The sequence below is a fragment of the Rhagoletis pomonella genome, unplaced genomic scaffold (assembly GCF_013731165.1).
Source record: "Rhagoletis pomonella isolate Grant_MI unplaced genomic scaffold, Rhpom_1.0 Rhpom_scaffold_00002, whole genome shotgun sequence".
NCBI lineage: Eukaryota > Metazoa > Arthropoda > Insecta > Diptera > Tephritidae > Rhagoletis > Rhagoletis pomonella.
The window spans coordinates 20,232,131-20,245,083 of NW_023458556.1; the positions used below are offsets into that span (position 1 = coordinate 20,232,131).

Below are 12,953 nucleotides of genomic sequence, written 5' to 3' on the forward strand. Positions count from 1 at the left end.
GACTGCGGCGTAGAAGAGCCGTTAATCGTTGTAAAGCTCATATACAGTGAAGAGCAAAAGTGTCAAAGTGGATTTTTTTTTGGATATATAAAATGTTTTTCATATTATAAAATATTGTCTATACTTTAGCCAAGACCGTTTAAATCCGATTTTTAAAACTTGTATACAAATTTAGAAGTTAATAAATTCATGATCCAATGATCGGAATTACATCCAAATACTTGTTGTACCACCTTTACGGCAATAATTGAATTATCGAAAACCTTCTCCTTTTTTGAAGTCGATTAAATATAGAAAAATTCTTTAAATTTCATAAAATTTTCGAACTTTTTTTTCTGAATTTCTGGGTATGTAATTTTATAAACCACGAAGTTTTGCAGAAATACACTCGGATGGTTGCCCTTGCCTGCCGAGGGGTGGCCGGTGTTAAGAAAAAAACCTTTTTCTATATTCTCATTGCGATGTTGCTTTGACCCGGGCTTGAACCCAGGCTCTTCATCAAAATTGGCCAATCCGCTTAAGCAGAAAAGAAGACCAAGCACTGGTCCACTAAAATCTTATCTTTTTACTTACGTATATATGTATATACATATGTATGTTCAACATATGCATGTTTAGAGATAAGGAATTGCAAATGTCCTTTAATTAACTAATTCAAGACTAAATTTAACTAAATACAAAAACAATATGTCCACTATGAAAGCAAATGACGATCAGTGCAGCTGCAAATTGGTAATATAAATTTGGTACGAAAAAGGTAATAAATATAACAAAACATTATTGGCGCAAGCAGCAAAAGAAAGCAATAGAACAAATGAACCATAGAAAATAGACAACAACAAATATCAAATAAATGGGAAGTATTGCAGCTGCCATAAAGGTATTTGGAATGAAAATCCCGAAGTGCGCACTAGTTAGTTTCGATGGCGGCGACATGCAACACACGGCCGGCTGCAATCCAACACAGATAGTAAACAACATTTGTTGTGGCGAGCGGCCAGCATTTTCCGCAACTCATCAAATCCAATGAGATACGCGCAACGAGCTTATAATTACCAGTTAAAATTGGCATTACAACTTCATATGTATTTTCATATATTTATGTGTGTATAACTACAAATGTATCTGCCCAGTCGACAATTTGAAGAACACTTCTAAAGATATGATTTCAGGTAGGACTTTTTTTATTAGAATTTTTTTTCGAATCTGTATCAGATGATCTTCGAATAGATCTGATATTTTACGACAGATGACAAGATGTGTTTCCATGGCAACTGGATGAAAATTAGAAAAGTAAGCGCAACAGTCGCGTCTGTTCGTATCTGTTATTAAATTTGTACTACTAATAGAAATATTTGGGCATTTAAATTTTACTCAGTTTCTCGCCATCTCTGGCAAATAGATTTTCCTTTCCTTTTCCCTTTTAAAAAAACCTAAAAAATATATTAAAAATTTAAGTCACAGTTATAAGTCATCCCTCTGCCAAATTTGATGTAATTCGTATAGCCGTTTCTGAGTGTAGAGAAGTCTCGCATGGATCGGTTTCTTTAATTTTAAATACCCCTGTAACGATAAAAAATGTCTAACTTCAAGAAATAAAAAGGTTACTTAAGTGGATAAATATGACTTTTGAAAAGGTGACAACCCTAATTAAAAGTATTTTGAACCAAAAACTTTCGTATAACTCTTTCGTCTTACACTCATATTTATGTAAATATAAAAATATAAAAATTTGTTATTTTCATAACTTGCATAAAAAATGCTAAATATCGTACATACATAGAAAGATGCTGAATAAATTGGAATTAAAAAAAAACATTTAGATATAAAATACAGTCAGTCAATAAAGTTTAGGTACAGCGAATTTTTTACAATACCGGCAACTATTTTTTAAATATTTTATTTTTAGCAAATTTTATATAAAAATATGGTTAATTCTACAACAAAATCCTCAAAAATCAGAGTTCTAAACCTTAAGCAAGATTAAAGAAAATTCTGCAAATTTTCATCCATATATTGTACTTCTTATTTACACTTTTTAGGAAATAGCAGTTTTTTAGCCCATTCAATTTTAGTATAATAAAGTGCAAGTAAAATTGAATGGGCTAAAAAACTGTACATCAACCTTTTTCTAGTGGGCGTAAATAAGAAGTGCAATATTTGAATTAAATTTTGCAGAATTTTCTTTGGTTTTGCACAAGGTTTGGAACTCGGGATCTTGAGGTTTTTTTTGTAGAATTAACCACATTTTTATAAAAAATTTGCGAAAAATAAAATATTTCAAAAAAAGTTGCCCATATTGTAAAAAATTCGCTGTACCTAAACTTTATTGGCTGACCTACCTTCTTCTGTCGCATTCTCGTTTGGAATTAGAGCCCTACGCGCGTGTCGCTTTTTCGCTACATCTGCGTTTGCATTTACTCCAAACCGAACACACTTACAATTCAAAAATGTTCCTAATTGAGATGTTGCTCATTACCAGCGATCGAGCCCAGGTCCTCCAGAGTGGTCGGAGCGGCCGTTATAGTGCATCATTATTCTTTAGTTCGAATTCTTCCCTTCTAGGGGATGCCAAGGCAGAACGCCTCGACACACTGGCCACGACATACAAACAACTCAAGTAAAGAATCGCTTCAAAAGAGCAGCGATTCAAGCAGTCCTTTTTATTGTTAATTTTGTCGACTGGGTTGTAGAATTAAGAACACAGAAAGCGATGTGTCGAGCTGCGTACCAAATACGCTCAAAACGATTGAATGGCACCTGAACCATATTTAAGTTGCATTCAAAAGCCAAGTCAGGCAGTCAAACATTCAGCAATGGTAGCTGCCAATGCAATTTATTTTATGGACTCTGCGAGTATATGTGTTTCTATATATGTATGTATGTATGTCTGCCTGACTAGTTGACCGTTTGTAAGTCGCTCCATAAATTAGTTATGGTATTAGTAAACAGTTAATTTGCTGAATTTCTGGAATTGTAAAATGATTAACGCAAATACGAGGCCACAAGGCAGCTGAATGCAGACTAAAATGCGTCAAATGATTACGCTAGGCTGCTGGACTTAGCTAAACTAAGGTTGAGATGTTGCTTTAGCTAAATGAGCCATTAAATGCGTTAAATATTTACGACACGGTGGCTGGATTTTCATGTTGTGCAGACAGCAGCGGGTACGGCAATAGAAATTGCATAGAGCAAAAACAAAAATTAAAAAAAAAAAACGAAAAAACACATTCCATAGCACATTGGCATGTCGAATAACTAGTCGTTGCGCCTTGCAGCTGGATAACAATGTATGTACGCGCCCGCGAGCTCCTCCACTAAAAGCATCCTGCTTAGTTAGCTGCTGTGTGGCGCATACTAACATGTTGTCCAGAAAGCCAGAACTAGCTTAAAAAAAGAAACAAGACGCACACAGAATCTCGCAGACACGCCAGTAAAAACAAAAGAGTAACTATATGTAAAAAAGAAACACAAACAAACCGGCTGGCATTGGAGGCAGACAAGATTGAAACAAAGTGCAATAAAATATGTACGAGATGCTTCAAAAAAATAAATAAAAACAAAAAAATACACAAAAATACACAAAAGCGACAAAACACCGAAAAAAAATTAAAAATAAATAAATAGAAATGGTACAAATATAGCAACAACAACGATGCAGATAACAAAGTTGCAAACAAAAATGTTGCAGGAAGCGTGGAATGTCGCTAAAAACTAACACTCGAGATGCGTGCGAGCGACGAGCGTAGAACAAGCCGAACTGCATAGACTGCGTAAATGGTGGGTAGGTGCTGAGTGAAGCAACTGGTTAATATGCATACATATGTACAATATTGGAGTGTATATATGTACATATGTATGTTTGCAGGTTTCCACTTCGTTGCTTTTATTACGCGGGCAGTTTGATAAGTCAGTGAAATTTTTAATTTTCCCCGCATTCAATTTAAATGCAAATCCGCTCGTAGCATAATGAACTCTGATTAAACCACCATCAAATTTAAGGCAAGCTACGTCACCCCGTAAATTTCGACAGAAATGGGAAAAATCAATTTTATGTGCACTATTTGCGTTAAAAACCATCGTCAAAACCAAAGAAAGACTTAATAAATATTATAAAGACTCTCCGCCATAATTTTCAGTAGATAAAGTGTCTTACTGAATTTCGAAATTAAATCCATGGAATGGACGATCGAAGAACGAAAGAGCGTGAAGTGGCTGCGCTGTAGGCTCGTCAACTGTCGCAATTCGGCGAGTACATTTTAACGTTGGTCGACTAATTCTCTAAATTTTCATTTTTGCTTCCCTTACGGACGACTACGGCGAAGAGCGTCTGAAAGATTTTGGACCCCAGTTTAGAAATCGCGAACTGCGGAGTTTCTGCGGTGCCTATTGCGTCCAACTCTGGTACATCGCTTACTGCTATCCGCTGGCTAACCCAGCTCAGCGAAACAAGCAAATGCTTCTTTTGTTTCCCCTTCGCTTATTTGCCTATTTCCCTTCACTTCCGCCAATAGGAGTGAAATCTGCCGACACTGAGTTGTATTAGTGTGTGCTCAACTTGAGCGAAGAATTTGTTTGTCGGTGGCACCTAATTGGTTTAAGGAATTAACGGGTCGGCGCCAATTCTTCAGGCACCAACAACACCGGCACTGGAGCCCAATGGTTTTGCGGACTGGCGCCTAGGTTGCGGCCCAACTCGTAGCTGCGCGCCGGGCAGATCTAATCAATAATTAGAGGCGAGAACACACCTTTTTCTAGCCGTGGCACAGATTTTATACAAGTAGAAGTGACATTTTAAAAATTAATTTTCCTCAATATAGTACCAGGAAAGGTATTACCTCGAGTGGTTCGTAAATTAAGTGCCAGTTGGATGTACAGAGCAGGCGCTAGGAGAGGCATGGACCGGAATGGATTTGGACGCCATACAACCAACGGAGCACCCTGTGGTGGAGACGCCCACCGACCACATTATAATTATTAGTATTGTCTGTTAGGCTTCGTCCAATTATTTTTCTTTTCGGTAGGTTTCGCTCTGTGTTTTCTCTATCGCCTTCTATCTAGCATCCCGCACCCTGAGCTCAGTCATATTCGGTTCGTAACCAATCCGGTCGACCCTTAAACAAGATTTTGTTTTGTTTAAATACATTTCTTAGTTTTTGACATAATTTTCCGTGTGTTATATATGTTTCCGTTTAGGTTACACCATTGTTGTTGTCGTTACTTTACCTAATATTGGTCCTAATACGTTCGGTGTATTGTTTTGTCGTTCTGCTTTCTGCGTATATTTGTTTACTTAAGTCTACCCATTGTGTTGTTGTTTTGCGCACAGCACATGCACTCAGTACATTAGGTAGCCGGTCACTTATTTGCACAAAAAGTTGAGTTGAAGTAAAGGTCCTCTCAAAAAAACCTAAAACAGAGCAAGAAATCTTAAATATATAAAAAAGAGTTCCACGCCACAGAAGCAAAACTTCCTTCGATTTATGCCTAGCTCTTTTCTTTTTGCAGAAATTCCAACTAAGTTTACTACAGACCTTATTCTAAGTCTTAGTGTCGGTATTCGTCTTCATATTCGTATTCGACCTCATCTTAGTATTCGTATTTGCCTTCAGCTGGTCTTCGTTTTCGCTTTAGGCCCCATCTTCCTATTCCTATAGGGTTCTTATTTCTTCTTCAGATTCTCCTTCCTCGACGTATTATTCTTGGTATTCATCTTCGTATTCGTATTTGCCTTCAGCTGGTCTTCGTTTTCGCTTTAGGCCACATCTTTCTATTCCTATAGGCTTCGTATTCCTCCTTCATATTCGCTTTCCTCGCCGTATTATTCTTGGTATTAATCTGGGTATTCGCCTTCATATTCCTTTTAGTCGCTGTCTTCGTATTCGTGTTCATTTTCCCATTCGCTTTCACATTCGTCTTCTATTTTGTATTCGTATTTATCCTCGTACATACCTTCTTATTTTGTCTTAGTATTACTCTTCATATTTCTACACGTATTTGCGTTCGAATTCATCTCCGTGTTTTTTTTCCGTATTCATCTTCGATTGGTCTTCGTATGCGTTTCCATATTCGTCTCGGTATGTGTGTTCATATTTTTCTTCGGTTGCTCTTCATATTTGTATTTTCTTGTATTCGCACAAATTATGTCAAGCTGAAAAATGCCGAAAAATAATGTGCCTTGTTACCGTAAAAAAATCTTTTATTGAAAAATCACTAACTTTTCAACCTGCTCTCGTATTTAGTTGCAGTTTTATTTCGGATCTTCCAATATTTCTCCGTTATTGCATTTTTTTTTGTGTCCCCGCCTGATACTCAACAATGTCTGCATTGCAACATTGTAATGCGTTCAACTGCACGCACACACATGTCTACAAATAAATATAACTACGTACATATGTACATATGAAGACACGTAAAACTTCCGTTGCAAGTTCGCTTCTTAAGTCTTTTGTGTTTATTTGTTCTGTAGTCAAATATTTGTTGCGCTGTGACTGCTGCTGCTGCGGCTGCGGCTGCACGAGCCGGTCAGTTTTAAGTAAAAGCTTGTTTTGTGTTTTTCTTTTTCAAGTTTGCTTTTGCTGCTTTTGTTTGTTTGTTGTTGTTATTTAACTGCAAATATTTGGAATTTCTTGGAGTTACTTTTTCGCGACATTTACCTCATTTTAACAAATTTTTTGCGCTTGCAAAGGTTTATGACAGAAAGTATTGAAACTGGAAAATTTTTGAGGTAGTACTAAAAGAATTGAGTGAAATACATAGGTACGTATGTATGAATGTATATCAATCATTGATATATATATATTTTTTAATTTCTTGATGATGGAACTTAAAAATATCTTATAAATTATATGGTTCTTACTTAGTTTCTGCTAGTTGTAGTACAATAAAGTTTATTGCATTACAATGGCATTATGTATGTATGTTGATCGATATAGTGTTAATATACATAAATATTTAACCTTACTAATATAATAAATGCGACAGTGAGTTTGTTTGTTTGTTAAGATTTCGAGCTTTAACTAGTAGTACTCCATCAATCAACATGACAGTAGAGTACTGGAACTCGGTATGTAGATATACAAAATCAATTCTATACTCATGGAGAAGCGCTGCCATATTAATAAAAAATCAAATTCAACTTGAACTAAGAGAATTATTTATTCGAAATTTGTATTACAAAATGTGTGTCAGGCGAAAGATGTTTAATATGGGTCTAGTTTGAAAATATTTTGAATAGCTATATGAAAAATTAAAAAATAGGTGTCAGGCGAAAGCTTGTTGAGTATTTGAATATTATAGAGGTTTTTACAAGGGTTGCCAGCTGTTAAAAAATTTGATTCAATTAATTTAAATGAATTTTTTACAATATGTGTATCAATCGAAATGGCTTCGAAAAGGCTTCATTACTTAACTACTTGTATGAGGGTTGCCATAAATTTAAAAAATAAAATTATACTTTAAGGGAATTAGATAATTGGAATATCTATCCCAATATGGTTGTCAGACGAAGGAGGTTTAAGGAGATTTTAGTTAGAAAATATTTTGTAGGTGCATAAAAAATAAGAATTTCTAGAGCTCTATGGTTATGGCTGAGCTTATTGGTGCTAAGTTTTATTGAAACAAATTACACCTAATATAATACGCAGAAATTTCATACACTCAGCAAAGCGTGTGAGGGAAAACTAGTTCAGGAAGGTGAATATAAATCTTTTCAAATCGTTTTTCCTAAAAATTCTTAATATCAGTGTTTTCTTAAATTCCATCCCCAAACCATTAAATTAATTTCTTCACACTCCAAATAAATTAATGAAGCTACGCCATAGCAACAGCAACTTACTTAGTATATAGTAAGGAGGTTAATAGTAGTTAATTTTCTCACTCACAGCTTGGCGCTTGCTTTTGGTAACTCACTATTTACACACACTTCCAACCCATTCATTAATTTCATTTCTGCGGCTGATGCACAAATATTTACATTCACAAAAAGGCACAATACAAATGAACTGACTGTCTGTGGTTGCTGTTAGTTTTTTTTTTATACAAAATACATACTTATGTATATACATACATAGATATTTCATTTCAACCGCACATAAAATTTTGTAAATTATTAAAATGCCGCAGAAGTCAAAACACACAAAGTGAATGAGTGCTACTTTTACTTGTCAGCACCGTTAACGGATTTGCATTCCAACCCATAGTAATAACAACGAAATTGTATTTACATAAACTTAATCTGGCAATGGTTATGAGTTTTGTGGTCGAAGAACTAACTGTATAAATTGAAAAATGTTTTGTATAATTTCTTAAATATTAGAAGCTATTTGCGATGGATCTCGAAAAATAAAAGAAAGAGAAATGTACCGCAAAATTTTCGCTTAACTGAGTTAAGAAAATGTTCACAAACTTAATTTTTTTGAACAAGTCTAAAAGCTTTAACGCGGATCTCGAAACTTGATATTTAGTCTCATAGAAGGATTTCTTATCTACATATCAGTGGCATAGACAGAGGTATGGAGGGATCAGGGGCATTGATGCCTCGCCTTGGCTGATGAGCTACTATTTTTTACGTTAAATTTTTTTCTTCATTAATTAGGGCTTTCGATTTTTGGTTCGCACATTTTCGAGTATTTCAATACCCGGGAAATCGACCAATCATGTTCTCGCCACAATCTCAGGTACCGCCACTTTCACGACCAATTTTATACATAAATACCGAAGGTATCAAAAAAAAAATAACAACAATTACATAGCGATGGTTAAAGACTTTATTAATAAATATACTACCAAATTCTCGAATTCCGTCCTTTTAACTTCATTAGCTTAAAAAAAAGACAAATTATTGAAAGGGCTTTTGCAATACCTATTCGTCCTTGTGACCCAAGAGTGTTAGTTTTTTAATTCTACAGAACAATCTCTTTCATTTGGTACCCATATTATTATTCTAGTACTTTGCCCTGAATTTTTTAATAATTTTTATAGCCGAGCGCGCTTGTGCACAAGGGTATTATAACTTTGTTCACATAACGGTTGTTTGTAACAGGCAAAACGAATCGAGATAGATATAGACAAATGTGCACATAAATGATCAGGATGAAAAGAGAAATCGATTAAGCGGTGACTGTCTGTTCGTCCGTCCGTCCGTAACTCGAGTAGAAATTGAGATATCTTAACGAAACTTGCACTTCTTTCTAGCGTAGGACGGATAATATTGAAAATTGGCAAAATCGGACAATAACCACGCCTACCTCCCATATAACGGTAATTTTCAGAAATACGAAAACTGCGATATTTCAGTAACTACTGAAGATTATTCACTCAAAATTGATATTTACAATAAGTTTTAGACGAAAAATAAGAATATTATAAATTTTTGAAAAATGGGCGTAGCCACGCCCACTTATGGTTACGTGTGGTTATCTTGGTAACCGCTGCACCAATCTCTTCCAAACTTGCCACAGTTCTTTTCCTTGGTATAACATGGCCGACAATTTTTAAAATCGGACAATAAACACGCCCACATCCCATATAACGGTAATTTAGGGAAACACGAAATCTTCGATAAATCAGCAAACACGGAAGCTTATTTATTAAAAATTTATGTTTGCAGTAATTCGTTAGCAAAAAGTACGTTCATGATAAAATTTTGGAAAATGGTCGTGGCGACGCCCACTTATGACCATATATGTGTATCTCGATAACCGTTCGATCAATTTGTACAAAACTCGGTATGATTATTGAGCTTGCTACATAAAAGCAAAATGTTGAAAATTATTGAAATCAACTACGGCAAATTTCAGAAATGCTTGAAACTTCGATATTTCGAAATTTAAAGACGCTAATTTACTCAAAATTTATAAGTAGATACTAACAACAATCCTTAGAAAAGAAGTAGCATTTTCATGGAATTTTGAAAAATGGGCGTGATACCGCCCACATATAACTACATATATAAGTTTAGCGAAGGTGTTTTTTTATAGTAGTGGTAAAACCACCCCTGCTTACCATGTACCGGTAGTTTTCGGAAAAGTTAAAAAAACTGTGTTTAATACTTGCGCCGGGTATCTAATGTTCGGCTCTGGCCGAACTTGGACTTTTTTACTTGTTTTAATTAATCATATCTTTTAAATTCCTTTGAAATAAAATCCTGACGTCATAGAGAAAACGTAAAACGCAGTTTTCTACATTCAACAAAAAATGGAAGATAGCCGCGCTGTACTTAGTAAAAAATAATGCAAAAAGAGTTGAAGTTTTCTGAGCAAAAAGTCGCATTTTCCCACATTTTATCCATTTGGACATTTTAGCTTACAAAAATATATACATAGTAGGGTGGACTCCAATGAAAATTAAATTAGTTATGCATCTTTTCTATTAAAAATCATAAAGTAGTTATCACAGCAGATTTGTTTTTGTCATTTTAACTCATTTTGAGATGTGGCAACGTTCGCAAATTATTGGCTGGTAGTTATGTGTGTATATAGCAGAAGCCATTTAGCTATTTCTACTGTTTGAGACTTATCTGGGTATGTGTTATTATTTAATAGGCTCATAAACTCATACACATTCAAAATAAATTAAATAGTGTAAAATTGCAAGGTCCTAAAGAGATAATAAAGCATACGAAATTTTATTATTATAAGCGGTAAATCAGCGAAAAATACGAGCAAACAGTAAGCATAAATTATGACAAGCATTTTTGTTTGAGCTGAGCGCTGCTTTGATATAAGGAACAAGAGCTATGTGTGTACATATATATTCATGTGCATGCACATAAACACTTATCCTATAAAAGCAAAAAGAAGTGTGTAAGTACGGGTGCGTCAATCCAACGCCTCTCAGACAAACTTAACTATAACTTAAGCGCGCAAGTAAGCGAACAAAAGTCGATGCCATAAAAAATACCATAGATTCGGCAAACTTTCATGCTTGATGTAATAAAAGTCGCCTTTACGATCCATGAAAATGGAATCTCAGAGTTATTGGGAAAATATGACGCAGCTGAAGTGTAGCTGAAGCCACCGCATTTGGTTTAATTAAAAATCCAGAAGCATGACTGAAAATTGTTTTCATAGCTACTCAAGCAGCCAAGCGTTGGAAAGTAAAAAAAAAAAAAACAAAAAAATAATCAATAAAATTATTAATTTTTACACTCAATAAAAGCTGATTCAAACAGCTGCAGGCAGGTGTAAAATAAAGAAAGAACAGCGCATTTAACCAAAAATTCGTTTGTCAAGCATACAGATAAAATTTTATTTGTGTAAAAAAATTGGCGCAGAATACAATAAAAAATGTGCTAAATTAAATTTAATACATACATATGTACACGAATTGATTGGCATACAACAGTTAGGTTCTCGAAGAAATCGCTGAGGTGAGTCAAAAGAAGACGTGCGAAGAAGCGAAATAATAATAAAAGAAAAAAAAAACAGTGCGCATTCTGCGGAAAGAGAAAATGAAAAGGTCGTTTGGCGCTTTGATTGATTTGTGGTATGCAAAATTTAAACACACACCTAAATACGTCGTACAGGTGGATTTTTGTGGTTGAATGCGGATTTTTTCATCACCTCTGGCTATTCGAAAAGTCACGCATGCGCATCGACAAAAGCTCTTGATAGCTAAATAAGCAAAGTATTGTTATGTGTGTGACTGTGTCTGTTCGCACATAAATGATAATTTATGGAGATATTATATGTTTATATACTACTTTCATACATACATGCGTACTTATATTTCTGTGTAGGTTAGATTCGCTGTGGCTGCTTAAAGAGTTTACTGGGTCACAAAAAAAACATGTTTTTGTTATTAAGAAAATTAATTTCTTTTTTAGTTTTATCGATATTTTGCTGAATGAATTTCATTGATAGCTGAATTCTGTCAAAAAATCTTTTGTTAATGTATGCACTCAGCTTCGAAATAATAGCAATTTAATTTTACATATACATGGTATGTATGTAGGTAGGTAGGTGTGGCTGCCGCTGAATGACAGCGACACACTTAGACCCAAAGTGCATGATCGCCGAAACAAAAAATTTAACTCGATTTTGCTGAACTATTTGTAGATTTGATAGGCTTTTTAGCTTTGTAACCGCCACTTCACATTTGTTGTGGGGAAAAAGGCGTCCCCAGAAGTCGGAATTTAAAGAGAAGATTAAGTGCTTTCCTTTCTAGTTCTTGCAGTCTCGCTGCTATGAAACGAGACTCTTAGCCATCAATGGTGTAAGGTATTACCTTCCTGCTTAAGGCATATAAGCTTTGATAACTTTTTTGATCTTACCCAGGCGAAGAGATCAGGCTGGTCGTATTAATTTTTCGTTTGCTAGATCATAGACAAAATTTTTTAAAAGTAGCTTGTAGTTGGGAAATAATTATCTTCTTGGTCGTGCTCCCTTGGAAGTTCACAAAGACTTTAAGACATTAAAACCCGTATTTTGCTAAGACATTCATTAAGATCTATTTTTAGGCCAATTTACATTTGGGCCAATTTACATAGGAAGCATTTAATTTTTTTTTGCAATTTCTAACGGTAATGCAGTTATTCGATTCTTGTTTACTTACCTCAAAAATACACCGAAAAGTTTAATCCAAATTGCTTTTCTTCACCAATCCCGATGATTATTTCAAGCAATGTGTTTCAATTTAAAATTTGATTTTATTTTTATTCCTGAAAATGAAAAGGTTAAATTGTTTAATAATTTTATCCCATCTATTTATTTAATGCATTATTTTTTAAATAATTAATATAATATTAGGCTAACATAAAATTTAGCCGCCTTCGTTTGGCTTTTATACCAGACCGATTTTGATACGAAAAACACTAATGGAAGTGTAGTTTTCTGTAAATGACTACAATTTTAACAATTTTTGAGTGGGTATTCGAATCTAGAACCTAAAAAATAATAGCAAGCACTTCCACACATTTAGCTACAGCCAAATTATGTAAACGTGTTTTCCAC

At 34.6% G+C, this 12,953-nt stretch overlaps 1 protein-coding gene across 1 annotated transcript in view; it reads right to left on the reverse strand.

The window, feature by feature from the left end:
* LOC118733242 overlaps nt 1–12,657 on the reverse strand; it is a 58,064-nt gene extending 45,407 nt beyond the window's left edge. Inside the window, exon 1 of the mRNA XM_036462566.1 lies at nt 12,556–12,657. The gene's annotated coding sequence lies outside the window, so the exon portion shown is untranslated. The remainder of the gene's footprint in view (nt 1–12,555) is intronic.
* Nucleotides 12,658–12,953: the final 296 nt, after the last annotated feature.